The sequence below is a fragment of the Cebus imitator genome, unplaced genomic scaffold (assembly GCF_001604975.1).
Source record: "Cebus imitator isolate Cc_AM_T3 unplaced genomic scaffold, Cebus_imitator-1.0 Scaffold117, whole genome shotgun sequence".
NCBI lineage: Eukaryota > Metazoa > Chordata > Mammalia > Primates > Cebidae > Cebus > Cebus imitator.
Window position 1 is genome coordinate 36,525 of NW_016107432.1, and position 20,997 is coordinate 57,521.

General features: G+C 38.1%; 1 long non-coding RNA gene across 1 annotated transcript in view; it reads right to left on the minus strand.

Moving 5' to 3' along the window:
• LOC108311505 overlaps nucleotides 1–20,997 on the minus strand; it is a 99,723-nt gene that overhangs the window by 9,836 nt on the left and 68,890 nt on the right. Inside the window, exon 2 of the long non-coding RNA XR_001828232.2 lies at nucleotides 15,225–15,336. This is a non-coding gene — a long non-coding RNA (uncharacterized LOC108311505). The remainder of the gene's footprint in view (nucleotides 1–15,224; nucleotides 15,337–20,997) is intronic.

Below are 20,997 nucleotides of genomic sequence, written 5' to 3' on the forward strand. Positions count from 1 at the left end.
GAAAAGAATACATACGATTGAAAATATATGAGAAAACTGAAAGAAGCAGGAGCTGGAGAAAGCCGGAACAGAATAGCTGTTGTCTAGAAAGGAGCAGATGGTTCTGGGTTGGTAAGAATACCAATCGCATTCCAGTGGTGTATGACTTTGTAGAACCAAAATAAATGACATACTGGTCCAGAGAGAAAACTGCCCAAGTCTAAGGTACCCAGAGAAATTAAGAGCTACAGAATATGTTCAAGGAAACATGATTTTCATTTGCATTTTCCCCTTGATTTGACTTTGTACTTCACAATTCCAGCCTTCTACATATTAAAAAATAAAATGAACTTATTTCTAGACCCTCACTCAGCAATCCACACAAAATCTATCTCAGGCAGTGCCCAGCAGAAACCAACCTGTATAAAAGCCCAAAAATCCCCAGCAAGATTTTCCCCATTTTTCATCCCACATTCCTCCTCGCCTTCCTCAGTCCACACATTGTTATAGCCTCATCAAGAATAGTCTTGAGTAAAACCTACACTTTCTTTTTTTTTCTCCAAGAAGCCGCTAGAGCAAAACTCATATAAAGAATCAACTGGTCTTTTCAGATAAACGTATTAGAAAAAGGCAGTTTCTATGTTCATTTATTCATTCCACAATTGTTTTATCAGTACCTACTCATGTCCAGCCCCTGTGACAGGTGCTGAGGATTTAGAGGAATGATGTGATCTGGCTCTCAACCTAGATGAGGAGACAGGACACACAATACATGGTAGTTAGGGTACCTCACAGATAGGAACACCAATCTAAAATAGCACAGACATCGAAGTTTTAAAACTTTATTATCTGGAATATGCTGTTGCATGATTTGTTGGTGGTGTTTCTTGCAAATAAATGGGTTACAAATGCAACATGTGGGCTCTGGCTAGTGCTACAACCCTCCCCCTGTCTATAATTCTGAGGTTACTTCTGAACAAACTGAAATTAGTCTTTTTTGTCTGGGGTGGCTTAAAGGGATCTAAGGAATGCTCCTTTACAGTAAAAAGATGTTCTCTTTACCTGAGCAGTTTCCAGGTGAGCAAATGTAGGAAGTAGAAAAGTTCCTTTTTAAAGTTTCCTTTCTTGTTAAAGAATACGTGTACTAATAACTTTGTTAAGCCCTATCCCATGTAGCTGTTAGACATGCCATGCTTACAGGCACGTAGTACAGTCTATGTCCTTGAACTTTAACCAAGATATCTGTGCTGGACGTGCTCACAGGCATGGCCCAACCCTCCACTGCTTTCACCTGTTTGGAAAAGTTCTGCGTTATTAGCTAATCCGGTTTTAGTTTAGATTGTGAGGTCTGGCTCAGAGATCAGACACAGAGTAAGGAGATCATACACAGCAGTAAGATGACCCCAAATGCATAAGGGATAAATTTGTGTGTTTTCCTTTTTTCACTGCACTCTCATGGCACAATGGCTAGCGAGGGTGCCCTTCCTGCAGTCCAGGAAGTAAAAATTGCGTTGCTGAAAGATCCTTGTCTCAGTGCTAATTTTTCTTTGCGACACCAAGCATCTATTTCCAATAGCAAACCTTTGACTCAATCGTCAAAGCCTCTTACTAAGCCCCTCTAAATATAATGATCTCCTTTTAAAAAAAAGCTGTTTTGTAGGGAAACTCTCAAACCAAATAAGAAACAAAATGCACACAAATATTTAACATTGAATGTCTTCTCATTTGTATTATATGCCAAAGGAAGTATTACAGGAGATGCGCAAGAAGGCCAGTTTTCCCTTTCATTAAACTTGCAAGAGTCCTGTAAATGGCAACTGCTGAGCACAAAGGAGAGAGTTTTCTCTTCTTTTCCTAAATTGTTTCCCCTGTTAGGCTTTCAGAGTAGAGAAGGTAATGGCAGGAGAGGAGGGGAAGCAGCGGAAGGATCTCATTCAGCTTTTCCTCTGGAAACCTTCCTCCTGCTGCCGGATGGCAGGCTGGCAAATAGGGGTATTCCCCTGCCTCTTCGCCACCTTTTCATTCTACTCAACTTGCCTTGCAAAAAGTCACAGAAGGTCACCAAGCACATAATCCATCATGGCGTTTTGACAGAATACCCTCAGCCCTGCTGAGGGAAAACATGAGGTCATTAAGGGCTTTCAACGCAGACGAGGAGGAACCAGATTATATATGAGCCAAATTACTTCTCTCTAGGCCATGAGGGATATTAACGTTGAAATGAATTTCCTAAAGGCTACTGCAGAATCGTCCTGTCTGGGCACCTTGAGAAGAGAAGTGGTAGTGCCTGTCTAATGCTAGATGAGGGGAGAAGAGCTTGGGAGGAAATGGCCTAGACCCCACATTTTCTTCCAGCCTTTGACTTCTATTAAATTTCTCTTAGATACTGGCCACAAAGTGCTTTTTGGAAAGTATTAGATTTGAAGTGAAACCAATTGCTGGTCATTTACTTATACTTTGATCGCCTCTGGGTACATCAATTGTTGATGAGAAATAATAAAATTAATAGAAATCATCACTGAAGAGAAATCTCTATCTACCTTTCCACTCCCTGTAAGGCTTCCATAACAGAGAATCAGTTACCAGAAAGTCTGCTGGGGAAAAGAAAGTTAAGGCACAAAACCAGGAAGAAATGATCTTTAAGTCAGCGATCCCACTTTATCTCCTAAACAATCATAACCACACTCACCATTTCAATCGACTTAAGTGAAAACGTGAATTGGGTCCCTAGTTCCCATTGATTAATCACACCGGGAGACAAATCAGCCAAGAAACCAATTGAATTAAAAGGCTGAACAAGATAAATAAAACCTAGGAACAATCCTTTAATATAGACAGCTATGACTCAGTTATGAACCCTCGGCACAAAATGATCCTGAGGAGAGAGAAATGACAGTTATCATTATTATTGTTAACATTATTAGTTGCTATTATTACCAAATTTATTAAAAGCTTATTAAAAAAAACTAGATGTGCCACCCGTAAAGATTATCTCAAGAACTTAAAATGTAGTTAGAGAAAAAAGAAAAATTTGTTTGCATGACTGTGCTTAAATTAATGTTTAATACATTCTGCTAACTTAATTTTTTTTTTTTTTTTTGCTTGTGACTCAACTAAAAGACTAAAAGGATTTTTACATTTTCAGAACAGGAAGATAAAGAAATCAGGATGCTGCAGCAAAATAACTAACATTCTAGTTGATAATTATCTATCACACAATATAATAACCTTTAATTAATTTGGCCACAGTTTAATTAAAATTTAAGTTTTATTTGATCAGATCTCCAGGAAGCTAGCAATTTGCATTTGCACTGTGCCTAGAATGCACATGTTCTTCGCCTCCTGTTGTTATCACCAGGTAATTCAGTAATGATTGCTTGCAACTAGGGTAGGCCTAGATATCTGTCACAAAATTTATCACCTCACTATAGAGTGACCTCTGCTTGAATCTCCTTAGGTTTCTCTAACTTGTTTTATTCATGAGGCACTCTTATTCCAGGGGGCCAAATACAGTTATCAGAGGCAAAGGTCAGCCCCTGTCTTTAGATAGTCTCATAAGTCAGTGACTCTACAAGGGGTTATTCTACTGAATTATACATTCTGGACTGAATGTACAGGAAAAACAAGCAAACAAAGGAAAAGCAAGGTATTTCCCTTTCCCTTAAGAAGGCTGTGATCTGGTTTAGGAAATCATGTTCATCTCTTACCCCTCACAAAGGCCTCCAGCCAGTCTTGCTGGCTTTTAGCTCCTACTCCCTACCACAGGTCTCCCAGCACCCTTCACTCTGATCAGTATCTTCCTACAACCACTTTGATTCTGTCACTCTCCTCAGGAGAGCTTAGTCCAAATTCCTCAATCACCAGCATGCACACAATGTGGCTTCATTACATAAATCTCTTCTCCAGCCTCAACCCTAATGCCTCACAATGAAGCTGGCTCTGGCCATCGTCCCCACCCGAGCCACCACCTCCCCTCTCTGTTTAGTCACATTCTACCTGTACCTCAAGATCCAGTTTTCCTCTGCACACTTGCCAGGACATCCTGGTCCTCAACTCTCTCTCCGTTTCCTATTCATGGGACTTCCTGTGTTGGCAAAGATTTCACTTAGCAATCAATCTTCCAAATTAAATCACTGGCCTCCTGTGGAGAGGCCAGGACTTACACCTTCTTGGTTATCCCCACACTCTCCTCCAGCATTATTTTTCCTCAACAATTATTGTAAGTCATGATGGACAGTGATAAAAATGGTAAAGAATTGATGATGTAATACCTTAAAACATTTTTAGTATGCCAACATGTACAACCATTGTATTTTAAATTTACTTACATCTTGCCTCTCCCTACTATATTTTCCCCAAGAATCTAGATCACATTGTCTACTTTTTTGCTTTATTCCAAATACCTAGCATAGCATTGCCCACATGGTAGAGATTTATTAAATAGTTGCTGATTTAATTTAATTAATTTGATATAGCTGACACAAATATCTACAAAACCAAATAGAAATATCTGTGCCATCACTAAATACTGTAAGTTAATTGCTATTCTTTAGCAATTTTAGTAGATTGTCCTTGTCCTGACACTTCACTTCTCAGTCTAATGGGCTATTTATTTAATTAATAGCTATTGCCCATTAAGATCCATTAACATATCAAATTGTTTTTTCTGAGTCTTGCCAAAAATTAAATTGTACATGTGTTACTCTACGACTGTTGATTGTATTATTTTAACATCTCTTTGATGACCTACGAGTCCCTAATTAACAAATTAAATATACAAAACATTAAGTTTATAATTCCTTTGTGAAGACAAACATAAATATGAATTTGCTATTTAAAATTTTTTACTAAAGTAAATCAAGGTAAAGTAAATCAATTTGATTTTATAGGACTTTGTCGTGCATAAACAACAAATACACAAATGCACAGATACACTTGGACTCATTCAAGTTGTGTTTCCAAAAGTTTCTGTGATTTAGTTTCAGGTTGTTTATTTGTCCCTTAGAATTCTTCCTGATTGTTGCTTCTGGCACATCGGAAGACAGCTTTGGGTAATATGTCTTTCTTAGCTGTAATAAAGTGCTGTGTTGGAATCAAATTGGCTTCTACTTCCTACTACTGTCCATGCTCCATTGAGATGGGAACCTGCTAAGAAAACAGAAAGCTAAATAGCAGTAGGCAAAGTAAATCAATGTTCAAGCTTACCTAGTAAGCAAACGAACCAAGCCATTGCCTTGAATGTGGGGAGCCTGAACTTAAAATGGCTGCTATGAGACAGTTGGAAGAATCTGATGTCGTTTGCCCTATTTCTTAGAATTCACACACTGAAAGACTTCCTTTTATCTTGAAGCAGACAAAATAGATAAACATGAACAAAAGCAGACCATGATCTTATTTTTATATGAGACTTAAATACAGTCCATGGTCAGGTATCTCACCATCTCTGTTTTACTTAGGACCAGATCATTTAATGAAATTATTGAATTATTAAAGAAGTACTTCCCACCAGCTTATCTGTCATTGTTTAGGGATTTATATTCACAAACAAAATCAATAGTCTCCTGAGGACATTGCTGCTTATATTGCAGAGCAGCACCATCTGTCCACACTGAAACTTGGGAATTTTTTCTATGACTTGCTATGGAAGTATCTTATATGCAGAGACCTTTAAAAAAACTCTTTCTATGAGTGCCTCTTGTCTACACCAAATTTGACATGTTTAATAGTCCAAAAAAAGGGTGTAAATAATGAAACCTCCTTAAAATTCTCAGTAATCAAAGCCAGGAAAGATAGTATTCTTACTATCTGGGCCAGCCAAAGGTAGGAAATGTCCACTGCAGAAAACTACAGAATCTCATTCTGCAAAAGGCCAATGCACATGCCTCTACCCACACCCACACACATACATGAATCAATAATACAGATGAAAGGTCCAAGAATACATAATCTCATTACCCATCACCAGTTTATTTTCTTACTCCAATGCCAAAAACCATGAGGAGATCTATACTCCTCAATAGGTACAGAGAAGATGACTTGGGAGATGGAATTTTTGTGAAAGAAGTCATGTGCAAGGTGGGGGCAAGTTCTGATTGTAAAAATTCTCAAAATGGCAAAGATACTCTCCACAAAGGTTTTTGTCAAGGACCACATGATGACAAGTTCTTTAAATTCTATTGCGTCATTCAAGATAAGAGTGTCAGATGTTTTTGGACACTAGGTTTGCACAGCTCATCCCTATGAAAACTACTTTACTTTTTCAACTCAAGGAAGTAGGTTAAAGAGATTCTCAGAAAAGAATTCTTGGGAAATAAATTCTTTGCTCCATTGAGAATTTGTGAAAATCACTTTAGCTATTAAAACACTGTGACTTCAGATGGATTTTAACAGATATTCCAAAATCTCTTCATTTTGATTTTTTAAATATTAATAGATGCAGGGTCTCACTATGTTGTCCAGGCTTGTCTTGAAATAAAATATCTTCTAACAAAATACAAGTGTATGTGGTAAGACGGTGTCCATCCTTTAAACTTAGTCATTATACTTCTGTCCTTAAAGAAAAAAGACTTAATGTTCTCAAACTACTCATACCTAGTCAGTACACTGTACCAATGTTAGTTAGCTGTAGATTATTCATTTTTAAAGGATGTCTACACTGTGTCAAGGCACTATTCCAGGTCTGATAACACAGTGACACGCAAAGCAGACACGATACATGCCTTTGCAGAGGAGCTTCATTCTGGTTGGGGAAATGGACAACAAGTACATTAATAAAAATAAAAGACTATCTGACATTGGCAAATACTACAAATAAAATGAAATAGGCTAACGAGGCCATGGCATTCTGAATTCAGATAACACAATAGAGACAATGAAATTTCTTTGAGAAAAAAGCATGCATGTCTTATTTACCCTAAGACCCCTGGTATCTAATGCAAAGCTTGATATTTGGTAGATGTGCACTTTTTTTGCAGTGGAATTAATTCTAAATGCAAAAAAAAAAAAAAAAAAGACATCGCTGAAGCAAGAACTTTGAAATAAAGGATTATAGATTCCTATTCCTCAATAAGGCTTAAACTCCTTGGCAGTCAAATTTCTAATACAAATGGCAACCTGCACAGGAAACGCACTCAGAGTTGCTCTGTACCAAAGGATGGAGCTTCTATCCTTCTGATCAGGGCATTACACAAAATGCTCCTCATCTGTCTAAACTCTGATCCACTCTGCTCCCTGGAAGGAAGAGGGTACTGGCTTCATTTTGATTCAGATTTATTATGGCAGGATATACAATTGCTTCATTACTGCTGGACTTGAGGGAGATTCAGAATGAAACCTAGATGTTAAAAGCCATTTGATGCCGAACTTTCAGCCATACCTCCTGAGGGGTCAACCGAGACACCAAGTGAAGAAGTCATTCTCTCATGGACAGCAGGCTGCTGAAACAGTGTCCCTTCCGGCTGGCCAATCAATAGCACATTACAAGAACAGGCAAAGAAAGGTCATAGGTTCAAACAGGAGTTATTAGGTCATTTATTTATTTCTTTAGGTTGTTGGTTTAGCTCCTCCAGACATGTCTATTAGAGAAAGAAGGGTGGGGTTGGTTTTTGTAGTTCGTATTTGTGATAAAATTCTGTGTTTGAGCCACACTGGTCTCTGCATATTTATAATTATTATTTTTTTAAATTGCATTGTCCATATGGCAGAGATAAAATTTTGCAAAATCATTAATTAGAGTAATATTTACATTGTACTGTTAGTAGAAATTGTTTATAATTAGGTTTTCTATTTTTTAGGATCATTAGTAGGAAATAACATCTTCACTTCTCAGGGCAACTTGATGTCACAGACAGAGCACTGGAATTTGAGTTTCTATACAAGCTCACTCATGCACTGACTCTGGGACCTCTGGCTTTGTGGTCATATCTGAATTTTGGCTTTTTCCTCTCTTTCTAAGCATGAGCTTAGAAAATTGCCTATCTTCCCTGAGCTTTCACTTCCTCCTCCATAAAATGAGGATGACAATATGTACTTCAAAGTTTTTAAGATGACTAATAGCATCATAAATGTCATCATGTATGTATCATAATGTCATCATATGATACCAATATGTATTAGTTTGCTAGGGCTGCTATAATAAGATACCGCAGAGGAGGTGGCTTAAACAACAGAAATGTATTTTCTGACAGTTTTGAAGCCTGCAAGTCCAAGATCCAGGTGCCAGCAGGATTAGATTCCTCTAAGGCCACTCCGCTTGCAGATGGCCATCCTCTTGCTGCTTTTCCATATGGTTGTCCCTTGTGTACTATGTCCCTGGTGTCTCTTCCTCTTATAAGGACACTGGTCATATTGGATTGGGACCCCACCCTAATGGGCTCCCTTTAAATTCTTTCAAGGCCTTGTCTCTAAATATGGTTAAATTCGGTGGGGGCGGTGGGGGTGACTACAACATATGAATTTAGGGAGGACACAATTCAATTCATAACATGTTTATAAGGTATATAATAAATGAGATTCCTTTCCTTTTCCCTTAATTTTGCAAATTGGCCTTACTCAGCAGGTTTCAAAGTGTGGCCACAGATCCTTGAAGATCAACAAGATCCTTTCAGGGGATTTGTGAGATCAGAACTATTTTCACACTAATATCAAAATGTTATTTGCCTTTTTTTCAAGGTTGACTTTTGCACTGATAGTGCTAAATCAATTGCAAGTAAAATCACTGGTCCCTTAACATGGATCAAGGCAGTTGCACCAAACTTTGCTTACAGTCATTGTATTCTTCAATTTCATACATTAGCAGTAAAAAAAGGAAAAAAATAAGCACCAAATTAACTTAAGAATGTCTTTGATGAAGCAGAGTTATTGATTTTATTAAATTTCAACCCTTGAATACATGTATTTTAAACATTTTCTGTGATGAAATGGAGTGCACACATGAATTATTGCTTCATACCAAAGTACGAGTGTTGTCTCAAGGACAAGCACCTGTGTGGTTGAGCTGCAGCTGACCTAGCCACCTTTGTCACAAAGCACCAACCAGTTTGCTGTTAAGACTTACAGACTTACAAACTTTGATCTGAGGAAGCTTAACTTGCAGGCAAACTATGATTATTGAGACTTTGGTACGTAATGACATTTTCTTGAAAATGAACTAAGTGGACCTCTCAATTGAAGGGAAAACAAGAACGCTTGTTTTTTTGTATTTGTCATCAATAATAAAATGGGAGGTTTCAGGTAAAAATTTGAATTTTGGAATCTTGTATCTGCCACCATGAGATTAACAGACTTCCAATGTTTAAATGCTTTCCTTATGTGGCTCATGGTGGTATTAAAAAATATAAATTTGCCAAAATTTGGAAGATCTGCATAGCCCAGTAAAACAATGTTTTCCAAATGACCAATGCATACTTACACAAAATCAGGCATGGGTAAAGAAATTCATTCAAAATGCAAGGTAGACCAATACATTTTGAAGTAAAAGTTCATTGATTTAGTTTCATAGTCTTTATCTTAAGCCTTGTTGTAGTATCAAAGAAAATATCTACAGTTTTCTAAAATGATGAAAACATACTTCTTTTCCAACTACCTATCTGTGTGAGGCCAAATAGAATGGTTCCTGAGTTTCCTCCCCCACCTCTAAAAAATATTGATAACTTCTAGCCTAGATCAATGTCTCCCAAGGCACAGTACATACACTGACAGTCATGCATGAGATGGTTCTAGTAAAAGCACATATAAACTTTTAAAGATTTTTATAATTGCAAATTTAATTGATTTTGGCAAATTATACTGGTTTTCCATTTTATCGTTTTTCAAAGCTTTCTTTTTTCATACATTTACTTACATTAAAAAAATGAATTTAATGGAAACATGCAGCTATGGTTAAAAAAAAAAAAATGGGGGCAGTTGCATGAGAATGACTGGCATATAGAAAGCCCTGGGCCCAGGATAGATTTTCTAAAGCATGGATTGCACTGGGTTATTTTTTCTAACTCAGGCCTTCTCACGCAACATTTTTACATATTAACAATTATCATGAATGTGAGAAAACATTCTAAATGGTACATTTTCAAGGCATGATAAATGTAAGTACTGGCAGCCAGCCTATGGATATAACAAACAGCATGGCTCATGCACCTAGAAGGTCACGATAAATGAACAGAATGTAGAGGAGTGGTCAGCCCACAAAAAGGAAGAAAGTCTCATTATTGGGAAATCAAAACTTAAGCAGGGAAGAAGACTAGGATATAACCTTGTATGGGGAGTAATGAAACTTGGGCAATTTCAGGGAAGACTGTAACCCCATAGTACTCAACCAGTGAGGAAGTAGGGGAGGGGCTTGCGTGCTAGGAGATAAATTACCTGCTGTAATTGCCCCATGTGTGCCTGCCTACCAGACACCCGATCTTGCAAGACCGCCATTAAAAGTCTTGCTTCCACTGTTGTTCCTGTCTCTGAGTCCATCCTTTGGGTTTGGACAGGTGAATGTGTGTTTCTCACAATGAAGAAATAGAATTTACTTAGAGAGCAAATTATTCTCTTTCTCATTTAGACCACAAAGTTCTATTTAAGGCCTGGATAATTAGTTTGGTTTAGCTATCTGCAGTGACAATTTGAAGTCTCCAATTCATTCTAGATTTTGTAGACATAGTTCTCATTATACAGCTGGTAACATTACTTAGTGAAATAGAAAATATTACTTATCAGTTCTTTTACTTTAACCTCATCTTCTGCCTACAAGCTATGTCAAGCTCTAGGCTTCCTTTAAATTAAAAAAAAAACCCAAATTCACGCTGCATAAGCATTGGCTGTTACCTCCATTCACTTTCTAACTCCATCGAAAGTGGTTCAGGAAGGAGCCAATCTTGAGAAATAGGGTAGTTCAGGGAAAAGAGTGCTGAAGGCAGCATCTGGAGATCTGGGTGCTTCCCATGACACTGACCTAATTTTGCATTGAGGCCCTAGGCAAAACTCAATCTTTCCGGACCTGGCTTTCCTTATCTGCAAAACAAGGAGTTGAACTAAATAATCTTTCAGTTCAAACAGGCTGACTCAGAAGAGGACTAGAAAGGGCTTGTCAGGGAGCCATTTCTCTAGGCTACTCCAGAGAAAATGGAGCATCCAGCCCCTCAAGAGGCACCACTCAGGCCCCTAAACGCCAGGCTCTGCCATTATGGACGTGAACTCCATTTCCATTTGAACGCTGTTATTTTCTCTTAATCTGTTACTCTGCAGTGGCACTGAAACTTAATATAATTAAAATAAGGGGGTGGACATATTGAATGGGTGGCAAGGCGTGGCTGCCTGAGCCCCAGGAACTGCGAATTCTAATCTTGGCTCTGCTGCTGTCTCAGGACACATCATGTACCCTTTCTAAAACCTAGACAGCTTCTGGATAACATCATTAGCCTATCTCACAGGACTGTTGTGAGAAATAATTTGTAAAAATAGCAGTGTAAAAGAGTTTGCAAAATGAAGTGCTAAACTGAAACTTGGACAACATGCTGAGTATTCCTATTCTGTCCAGCTAACTAATAAATATAAATTTGTTATTAGTTGAAAAGTCCTGAAGAATATAACTACTTAATCAATACCACACCAGCAGCCTGACAATTAGTATGAAGCCACAAGCCTGAGACCTGCAAGAAATTAAATTGGTGCTTAACAGAAACTGGACTTTGAGCAAGATAATTTCTGGAAATTAAAATCTAACCCACAAAACTTGAACCACATTATACACTTTTAGGGCTAGGTGCACATAACGGCTGGGTCCACATTGTGGCTACACATATTACTCATATCATGAGCAAATGTGAGAAGACAAACAAAAATGTTTTGGGGAACCCAGAAATTTTTAAAATGTATCTGCAAAATTGACATGTAAAATGTGGTTTTATAATGAATTTTAAAAGATACTTTACAAATTTTTTAAGTTGCTATTATTGCTTTAAGTAAATTTGCCTTTTAAAATTGTTTCATTTAAACCTGGCAATTTAAGAATTAATCACTGGAGAGAAAGAGAGAAAGAAAGAAGTTTATTTTGGTGCTTATTTCTCTTTCCTCTAAGTCCTATACAGGCAATTGAACAAGAGACTTGCAAAGCTGAGGTTAACAAAGGTGTGTTACACGTACGTACATACACACACACACACACCTGTGTACACATACACACAGAGAAGTCAGGAAAACAGATGGAATAGTTGAGTTTGAGTTGTGCTAGACCTCTCCTGAGCATTGTGATTGGTCGTGCCTTTGGTGGCTGGTGGGTCTGTTTTTCTGTTTACCTTTTCTTGGTCATAAAAGCTAGCCATCTCTTTAGGGCAGCCTCCTTAAAGGAAGTGCTTCAATTCTGGCATAATGAAAGGTCTGAATAAATAAATGCTAAGAGTTTTTGTCACCTCTGTGTTCCTGGGGACTTCCCCTCTGCCAGCCTAACACATCTTGCAAACCTACCAGCAGTCTGTCCTCCCAGGGCCAGCAGAAGGTTTCCTTGATTGCCCTGTGTTCTTTTGCTGGATGCAAAGTTTAGTCATGGTCAGATTCCCTTGCCTCATTTCCATGGAGTTAAACTAAATGACAATCTGGCACTCCATCTTGTCTCTCAGTCAGCAGGAAATGGCAGCTCCACTGAGACTGATCTGAAGGGAAAAGGAACTTTTTTTGCTAGAAGCAGCCAACCTAGACATTTCTTATTCCACAGGTAGTTGATAAAGTATTAATGACTGCAGAGATTTAAAAGGCCCCAGACAAACAGGCTATTCTAGGCCTTCCTTTCTTGGTTTGCCCTTTAGATCACTTTGTATCTATAGGCAAATGTAACTCAAGAAACAAACTCCACAATAAGTTATCCCAAATGACACAGAGAGAGTAGACTTCCTGTTTTGCATTATTTCACCGTAGGGAGCTGAAAAACAGCAATTCTTTGCAACTTGCAAGGCCATGACGAAAGAAAAGAAAACTCAGGGGGAAGAGGAGAATAAGAAAGAGAGAAAGGAGAATTAAACTTCTCTGATTACCAACTGGAAATAACTCAGACAATGATACACATGCCAGGTATACTTGCAAAGCTCTCTATGGAAGTCTTCATTTCTTTATGGCTATTAAGCAGGATCATTTTAACAGCTGCTTCTTCGACATTACTTGTTGGTATCTAAAAGTATGCCAGAAGCTATAATGCAGGCCAGAGATGAAACTTCCATTTTTTCCAAGTGTTTTCCCTTCTCTTTAAAAACCTAGTAACCAGCAAATGACAAATTAATTCCTCGAGCAGTTAAATTAAATAAGGTAGGATTAACGTCCACTTCACTAAAATGAATCAAATGAACTGAATATGTGATTGAAACTTGTCAGAATTAGAGAAAATAACCTGCTTATATGCAATTTTTGAAATGAGCACCTCAGGCACATTTAGTGAATTTTGCTGGATGAGTGTGAAAAATGAGTAGTTCTCCATGGAATTTCTGTTAGATGGTCTCTAAAACAGCACTGTGATCAAACTGTCCCTCTCCCATTAGGAAAAAAAAAGTCAAAGCCAAAGGAAGAATTCCTAAAAGTTAGGAAATTGACTGTTTATTTTTGCTATTGTTTTCATACTAAATAGGAACATGAAAGAAATCTTTCACTCTGCAGCTGCATCTAATTTAAGATGAAGCTCCCCAAAGAGGAGTGAAGAGGATGTGATGAGGAGCAGTTAAACATGGTTGCTAAAATTTTGTGAGGCATCTGGTACTGTTCCACTACCTAGAATTCTAAGAATCAAATTAGTAGATTCAGCTCTGCCAAAGTTATCAAATTATTTGTCTAAAGGGTTGTGCAAAGCAGACCCCTCCTTGCCAACATCTGTTCTACCCATCCAGTGAGAACCAAAGATGACCATCTATTTGATTTGTGGAGATGGTACATTTTACTAGTTGCTAGTTTGGCTAAATATTGCACCTTTCATCATCGAAGTCCTCAGTTATTGAATGAATCTACAGGGAACTCTAATAAACTAGTGCATCTTTAGGTCCACATAGAGATAATTCAAACATTTGATTTGAATTGTAAAATATTTACATATTTTATAAATATGTTAAAAATGTTTAAGCACATGTGTCACTATTTTAAATGAACACCCAAGAACCCCACCAGCAAATAAATGAATGCAGTACTTTTCTGGGGGGGGGTGAGGGAGAACATAAAAGGAAAAGTAAACTACTTGTTATACTCAGAGCCTTTTACTTTGTTTGAGGAATATACTAGAAAATGTGGTAATCCTATCACGTCTGACTGTCCATCCTTGACGTATGTTGGAATCAGATGACAGACAATGGGCAAAATCTGTTAGGCTAAAACGCGGAAATGAAAAGTTGCCAGGGATTTTATTTGCCAACATCTCACAAGAGGTGGGGAATGAATGACTATTTATCAGTCTGGGATATGTGCAATTTGGCTTTTTCACATAGGAATTTCTCATCCCTCCAACCCAAATGAAAGCTGGAGTTTGAGGGTGCATTAACTATACTAGATTTGAAGACAACTGACTGGAACCTGACCAGCAAGGACGTGGCTGTGTAGCTCAAATTTATGACGGTGCATCTGCTGTGAGTGGTGTCTTGAATGGAGGCCAGGCCCTCTTCCGTCAGCCGCATCCATATGCTACGCATGTGTTCACTGTACGCACACTTTTTAAATTTAGCTCTTGTGGGTACATGTTCTACACTTTCCCCCTGTACATGATTTTTTTTTAAATATGCTTTAGAAAATATACACAATCTTTTCAAAGTCTTTGCTGACTCACTGGGGGTTCTTTTGAATGTTTTCCTTTTGAAAGCCTTCAAGTTAAGTAGTCAAAAGTGTGTGACAAAAGCCACCCTTAGTCTACTAAGATTAAAATCTACTGCTTATTCTAAAATAACTGTTTTGTGATAGGCTGTCAAAAAACTTCTTTTTTTCTATCCAGAAGCAGACTACAGCTCTTTTTGATAGACTAAAACATGGTAAGAAAATATAGGAAAATAATCATCCTGACCAGTTTGGGGCCAGTTTATGTGTTAGTCTTCCAAACATTTTGCATTTTAAAGTTTGGTGAAAGGACAACACAGGTTTCAGTACTAGGATTGTCAGTATGACTGCCTCTGAACTGTTTCCCTTAAGGAGGTGGAGAGTCAGACATCTCTGATGTAAAAATTCAAGCAACTATGTTGTCCATTAGATTAATTTCCATTGCTCCTTTTTCTAATGGCTGAGTTGTGAATCAAAGTTATTACCTGGGTCAGGCATTCCTGGAACAAGCTTGTGAAATTGGTTGGCTGCAGCTTTCCTGGAGGCTTGTGTTTTCATCTGACGTTTCGTGATTATAGTTTATCATCTTCTTTGTACCTTAGAAAACAAAAAGGCATTATTATTGTGGGTGTTTACAAATATGCTCCTATTTAGCTTTTTTTTTTTGAAATGGAGTCTCGCTGGAGCGCAATGGTGCTATCTCGGCTCACTACAACCTCTGCCTCCCTGGTTCAAGCAATTCTCTTGCCACCGCCTCCTTAGTAGCTGGGATTACAGGTGCACCACCACCACACCTGGCTAATTTTTGTATTTCTTTTTTCTTTTTTTTAGTAGAGATGGGGTTCCACCATGTTGGCCAGGCTGGTCTTGAATTCCTGACCTCAAGTGATCTGCCCACCTTGGCCTCCCAAAGTGCTGGGATTACAGGCATGAGCAACTGCGCCTAGCCCCTCTTTAGTATTTAAATGCATACTTTGAAATTGTTCAATTTGTATTTCCCTTGATCATGAAATCATAGTTCTATTCTTCCTTTTCTATAGACAGATAAGGTAGACAACTATGCTTTCATTTTGTTGTCTATATTCCTGGAGAGCCAGGACGATGCTTTCTTTCATTTTGATTTTTTTCTTTCCTCTCTTTTTATCTTACTCTCTTAATAACATCTACAGTCTTATGCATACAGAAAGCATTTTTTTGTTTTGAGATGGAGTCTCACTCCGTTGTCCAGGCTGGAGTGCAGTGGTGCAATCTTGGCTCACTGCAACCTCTGCCTCCTGGGTTCAAGCAATTCTCCTGTCTCAGTCTCCGAAGTAGCTGGGCTACAGGCACCTGCCACTACGCCCAGCTAATTTTTGCATTCTTTTAGTAGTGGCAGGATTTCACCTTGTTGGTCAGGCTAGTCTCAAACTCCTGACCTCAGGTGATCCACCCACCTTGGCCTCCCAAAGTCCTGGGATTACAGGCATGAGCCACTGCACCCAGTCAGAAAGCATTCTTAATTTGCTGTGTTTACCTCTTCTTTTATTATGAAACCTAAGATTTGGGAAACAATAGCTTCCAAAGTCGTTTTCATCTAATCTCTTAAATCATTAGAAAAATGCACCAAATAATGTGAAATACAGTATTTACATTTTAAATATGTATTTGGTTTCTTATCTGCTCTGAAGCACCCTTTAAAAGACAAAGTACATCAAACTTTTCAAAGAAATTAGCGTTATTGGAAATGTTCACACTTTTGGAATGGTTGACAGAAAAATAATTGGATGACAGTCACATAATGGATTAATTCAGTAAATTCAGCCTGTGAAATAAACCAGTTTGGGATATCATATGAAACAAAACATCTAAATATTTCACATTCAGCCAATTAGCTTACCATCAAATAGCCAGCCATGAATTAAAGGAGAAAATAAATTATCCCTGAGAAATGGCTTTGTACAGTGTGTTTCCACCTGCCTTCCTTAAGGAAGAGTAACCCTCTAATTCAATCTGGCTGATAGCTTTAGGGTCACTGCAGTTGATCAAATGATAAAGAAAAAAAAAACATTATGGGATTTTACCCAGGGCTGGGAATCATTTAGAACTAACACTCTGAGACTAAAGTTTAACAAAACACTCATTTCATGAATCTTTCTTAAGGCTACTATATAAATTCAGCCATTTTCAAAGAAGCATTCAGAGTTACACGAAACATCACATGCCTGAAAAATTGTGAGCTTCTGCAGGGTCTAGTGACTCCACTCACACTCTTTCTACTTCATACACAAATTCATGATGCTCACATAAAAAGCTCTGGCCACCTCCTCTGGTCTTGAAAGCAGTAGTCCTGCTGTGTATTCCCTTTTGGTAGAGGGCTGGACACTGAGTTACACTTCACTTGAAAATCTTACTCAACCAGAAGGGAGTCATTCAACTTCTTCAAACACCCACTAACATTTGGTCTTATCTCACATCTGGTTCAAAGTTAACCTTCTTTCTCCTGCTAAAGGAAGAATATTATCACTTCAAGCAAGCCTTGTCTCTGTAATGGCTCCATCTCCAAACCTCATCCAGTCACTGAATCCTGCCTCCTCTCACTCCTAAATTTCTCTCATCCACCCTCTTGTGTCCTCCAGGCCTTCTGCTGTGGTCTGATTTCAGACCCTCCTTACTCCGGATTACCACAATACCCCCCTCCAGCCTACTTCTCTACTTCATCCTCTGCACTGCTGCCAAAAGGATATTTTTAACTTTCAATAGTGAAACAATTTTAGACTTAAAGAGAATATGCAGAATCAGTACAGAGTTCCCATAAACCATTCATCCAGCTTGTCCTAATGTTAATAGGAAATGTTTGTAGTCTCTTACATGACTATAATACAATCACTAAAGGATTTTTTAAGTGAATATTATTTTTCATTGAAAATTCATAATTGTATACATTTGTGAGGCACAATGTGAAGTTTTCATGTATGTACACAAACTAGAATAATTAAATCCAGCTAATTAACATATCCATCACCTCACTTATCATTTTTTTGCAGTGAGTCATTTTTTAATCTACTCTTGGTTACTCTGGAAATACATGGCTGGGTGCAGTGGCTCATGCCTGTAATCCCAAGACTTTGGGAGGCCAAGGCAGGTGGATCACCTGAGGTCAGGAGTTTGAGACCCATCTGACCAATATGGTGAGTCCCCGTCTCTACTAAAAATACAAAAATTAGCTGGATGTGGTGGCGGGTGCCTATAGTCCCAGCTACTCGGGAGGCTGAAGCAGGAGAATCGCTTGAACCTGGGAGGTGGAGGTTGCAGTGAGCCGAGATTGCGCCACTGCATTCCAGCCTGGGTAACAGAGCAAGACTCCATCTTAAAAAAAAAAAAAGAAATATACAATACATTATATTGACTATAGTCACACTGCTGTGCAATTGATCTCAAAACTTATTCCTACTAACTGGAACTTTGTACCCTTTGACTAACAACTTCCCATTTTCTCCCCCATCCTCCCAGCCTTTGGTAACCATCATTCTATGCCATGTCTAGGAGTCAGACTTTTTAAGTTTCCATATATAAGTGAGATCATTTGTCTTTCTGTGCCTGGCTTATTTCACTTAGCATAATATCCTCCAGGTTTATCCATATTGTCACGAACAAGATAATTTCCTTTTCTAAAAGGCTGAATAATAACACATTGTGTATATACAGCACATTTTCTTCATCTATGCAACCACTGATGGGTACTTAGGTTGATTCCATATCTTGGCCATTGTAAATAATGCTGCAGTGAACATGGGAGTACAGATATACCTTCAACATACTGATTGCATTTCCTTTAGATATATACTCAAACATGAGATTGCTGGATCATATGGTAGTTCTAGTTTGGTTTTTGTAAAGAACGTCCATACTGTTTTCTATAATAGTTGTACTAATTTACATACCAGACAACAATGTATAACTATTCCCTTTTTTCTGCAGCCTCACCAATGCATGTTATCTTTCTTTTTTTTTTTTTTTTTTTTTTTTTTTTTGAGACGAAGTTTCGCTCTTGTTGCCCAGGCTGGAGTCCAATGGCACCGTCTTGGCTCACTGCAACCTCCGCCTCCTAGGTTCAAGCAATTCTCCTGCCTCAGTCTCCTGAGCAGCTGGGATTACAGGTATGCACCACCACGCCTGGCTATTTTTTGTATTTTTAGTAGATACAGGGTTTCACCATGTTGACCAGGCTGGTCTCAAACTCTTGACCTCAGGTGATCCACTCGCCTTGGCCTCCAAAAGTGCTGGGATTACAGGCATGAGCCACTGCACCTGGCCTCTTTCATCTTTTTGATAACACCCATTCTAACAGGTGTGAGGAGATATCTCATTGTGATTTTAAAATGCATTTCCCTGGGTTGATTAGTGATATTGAGCATTTTTTTGTGTACCTATTTGTATGTCTTCTTTTGAGAAATATCTGTTCAGATCCTTTGCCTACTTTTTCCCCATTTTGAAAAAAAAAAAATTAACTTTTAGGTCCAGATGTACATGTGCAGGTTTGTTATATAGGTAAACTTGTGTCACGGGGGTTTGTTGTACAGATTATTTCATCACCCAGGTATTAAGCTTAGTTCCAATTAGTTATTTTTCCTGATCCTCAACCTCTTCTAAGCCTCCACCCTCTGATAGGCCCCAGTGTGTATTGTTCCCCTCTACGTGTCCATGTGTTCTCATCATTTAGCTCCCACTTACAGGTGAGAACATGCGGTATTTGGTTTTCTGTTCCTGAATTAATTTGCTAAGGATAATGGTCTCCAGCTTTATCCATGTTCCTGCAAAGGAGATGATCTCATTCTTTTTTATGGCTGCCTAGTATTCCATAGTATATATGTACATTTTTTAAGTCTAGTCTATCATTGATGGTCATTTAGGTTGATTCCATTCTTTGCTATTGTGAATAATGCTGCAGTGAACATACACACAAATGTGTCTTTATGATGGAATGATTTATATTCCTTTGGGTATATACTCAGTAATGGGATTCTTAGGTTAAATGGTATTTCTATCTTCAGATCTTTGAGGAATCATCACACTGTCTTCCACAACGGTTGAACTAATTTACACTCCCACCAATAGTATATAAACATTCCTTTTTCTCCACAACCTTGCAAGCATCTGTTATTTTTTGACTTTTTAATCATAGCCATTCTGACTGGTGTGAGATGGTATCTCATTGTGGTTTTGATTTGCATTTCTCTAAGGATCAGTGATGTTGAGCTTTTTTTAAAGTATGATTATTGGCCCCATATGTATGTCTTCTTTTGAGAAGTGTCTGTTCATGTCCCTTGCCCAGTTTTTTATGCGGTTGTTTTTTTTCATGTAAATTTGCTTAAGTACCTTATAGGTGCTGGATATTAGACCTTTGTCAGATGAATAGTTTGCAGAAATTTTCTCCCATTCTATAAATTGTCTATTTACTCTGCTGATAGTTTCTTTTCCTGTGAAGAAGTTCTTGTTTAATTGGATCCATTTGTCAACTTTTGCTTTTGTTGTAACTGCTTTTGAAGTCTTCATCATGAAATCTGTGCCCATGCCTATGTCCTAAATGGTATTGCCTAGGTTATCTTTCAGGGTTTTTATAGCTTTAGGTTTTATATTTAAGTCTTCAATCGATCTTGAGTTAATTTTTGTATATAGTATAAGAAAGGGGTCCAGTTTCAATCTTCTGCATATGGCTAGCCAGCACCATTTATTGAATAGGGAATCCTTTCCTCATTGCTTGTTTTTGTCATGTTTGTCAAAGATCAGATAGTTGTAGGTATGCAGCCTTATTTCTGGGTTCTCTATTCTGTTCTACTGGTCAATGTGTCTATTTTTGTACCAAAACCGTGCTGTAGTCCTGCAGTATAGTGTGAAGTTGGGTAGCATGATGCCTCCAGTTTTGTGCTTTTTGCTTAGGATTGCATTGGCTATTAAGGCATTTTTTTGACTCTATATCAATTTTAAAATAGTTTTTTTCTAGTTCTGTGAAGAATCTTAATGATAGTTTAATAGGAATAGCATTGAATCTGTAAATTGCTTTGGGCACAATGGTTATTTTAATGATACTGATTCTTCCTATCCATGAGCATGGAATGTTTTTCCTTTTGTTTGTGTTATCTCTGATTTCTTTGAGAAGTGTTTTGTAGTTCTCCTTGCAGCAATCTTTCCCCTCCCTGGTTAGCTGTATTACTAGGTATTTTATTCTTTTTGTGGCAACTGTGAATAGGAGTATGTTCCTGATTTGGATCACGGCTTGAT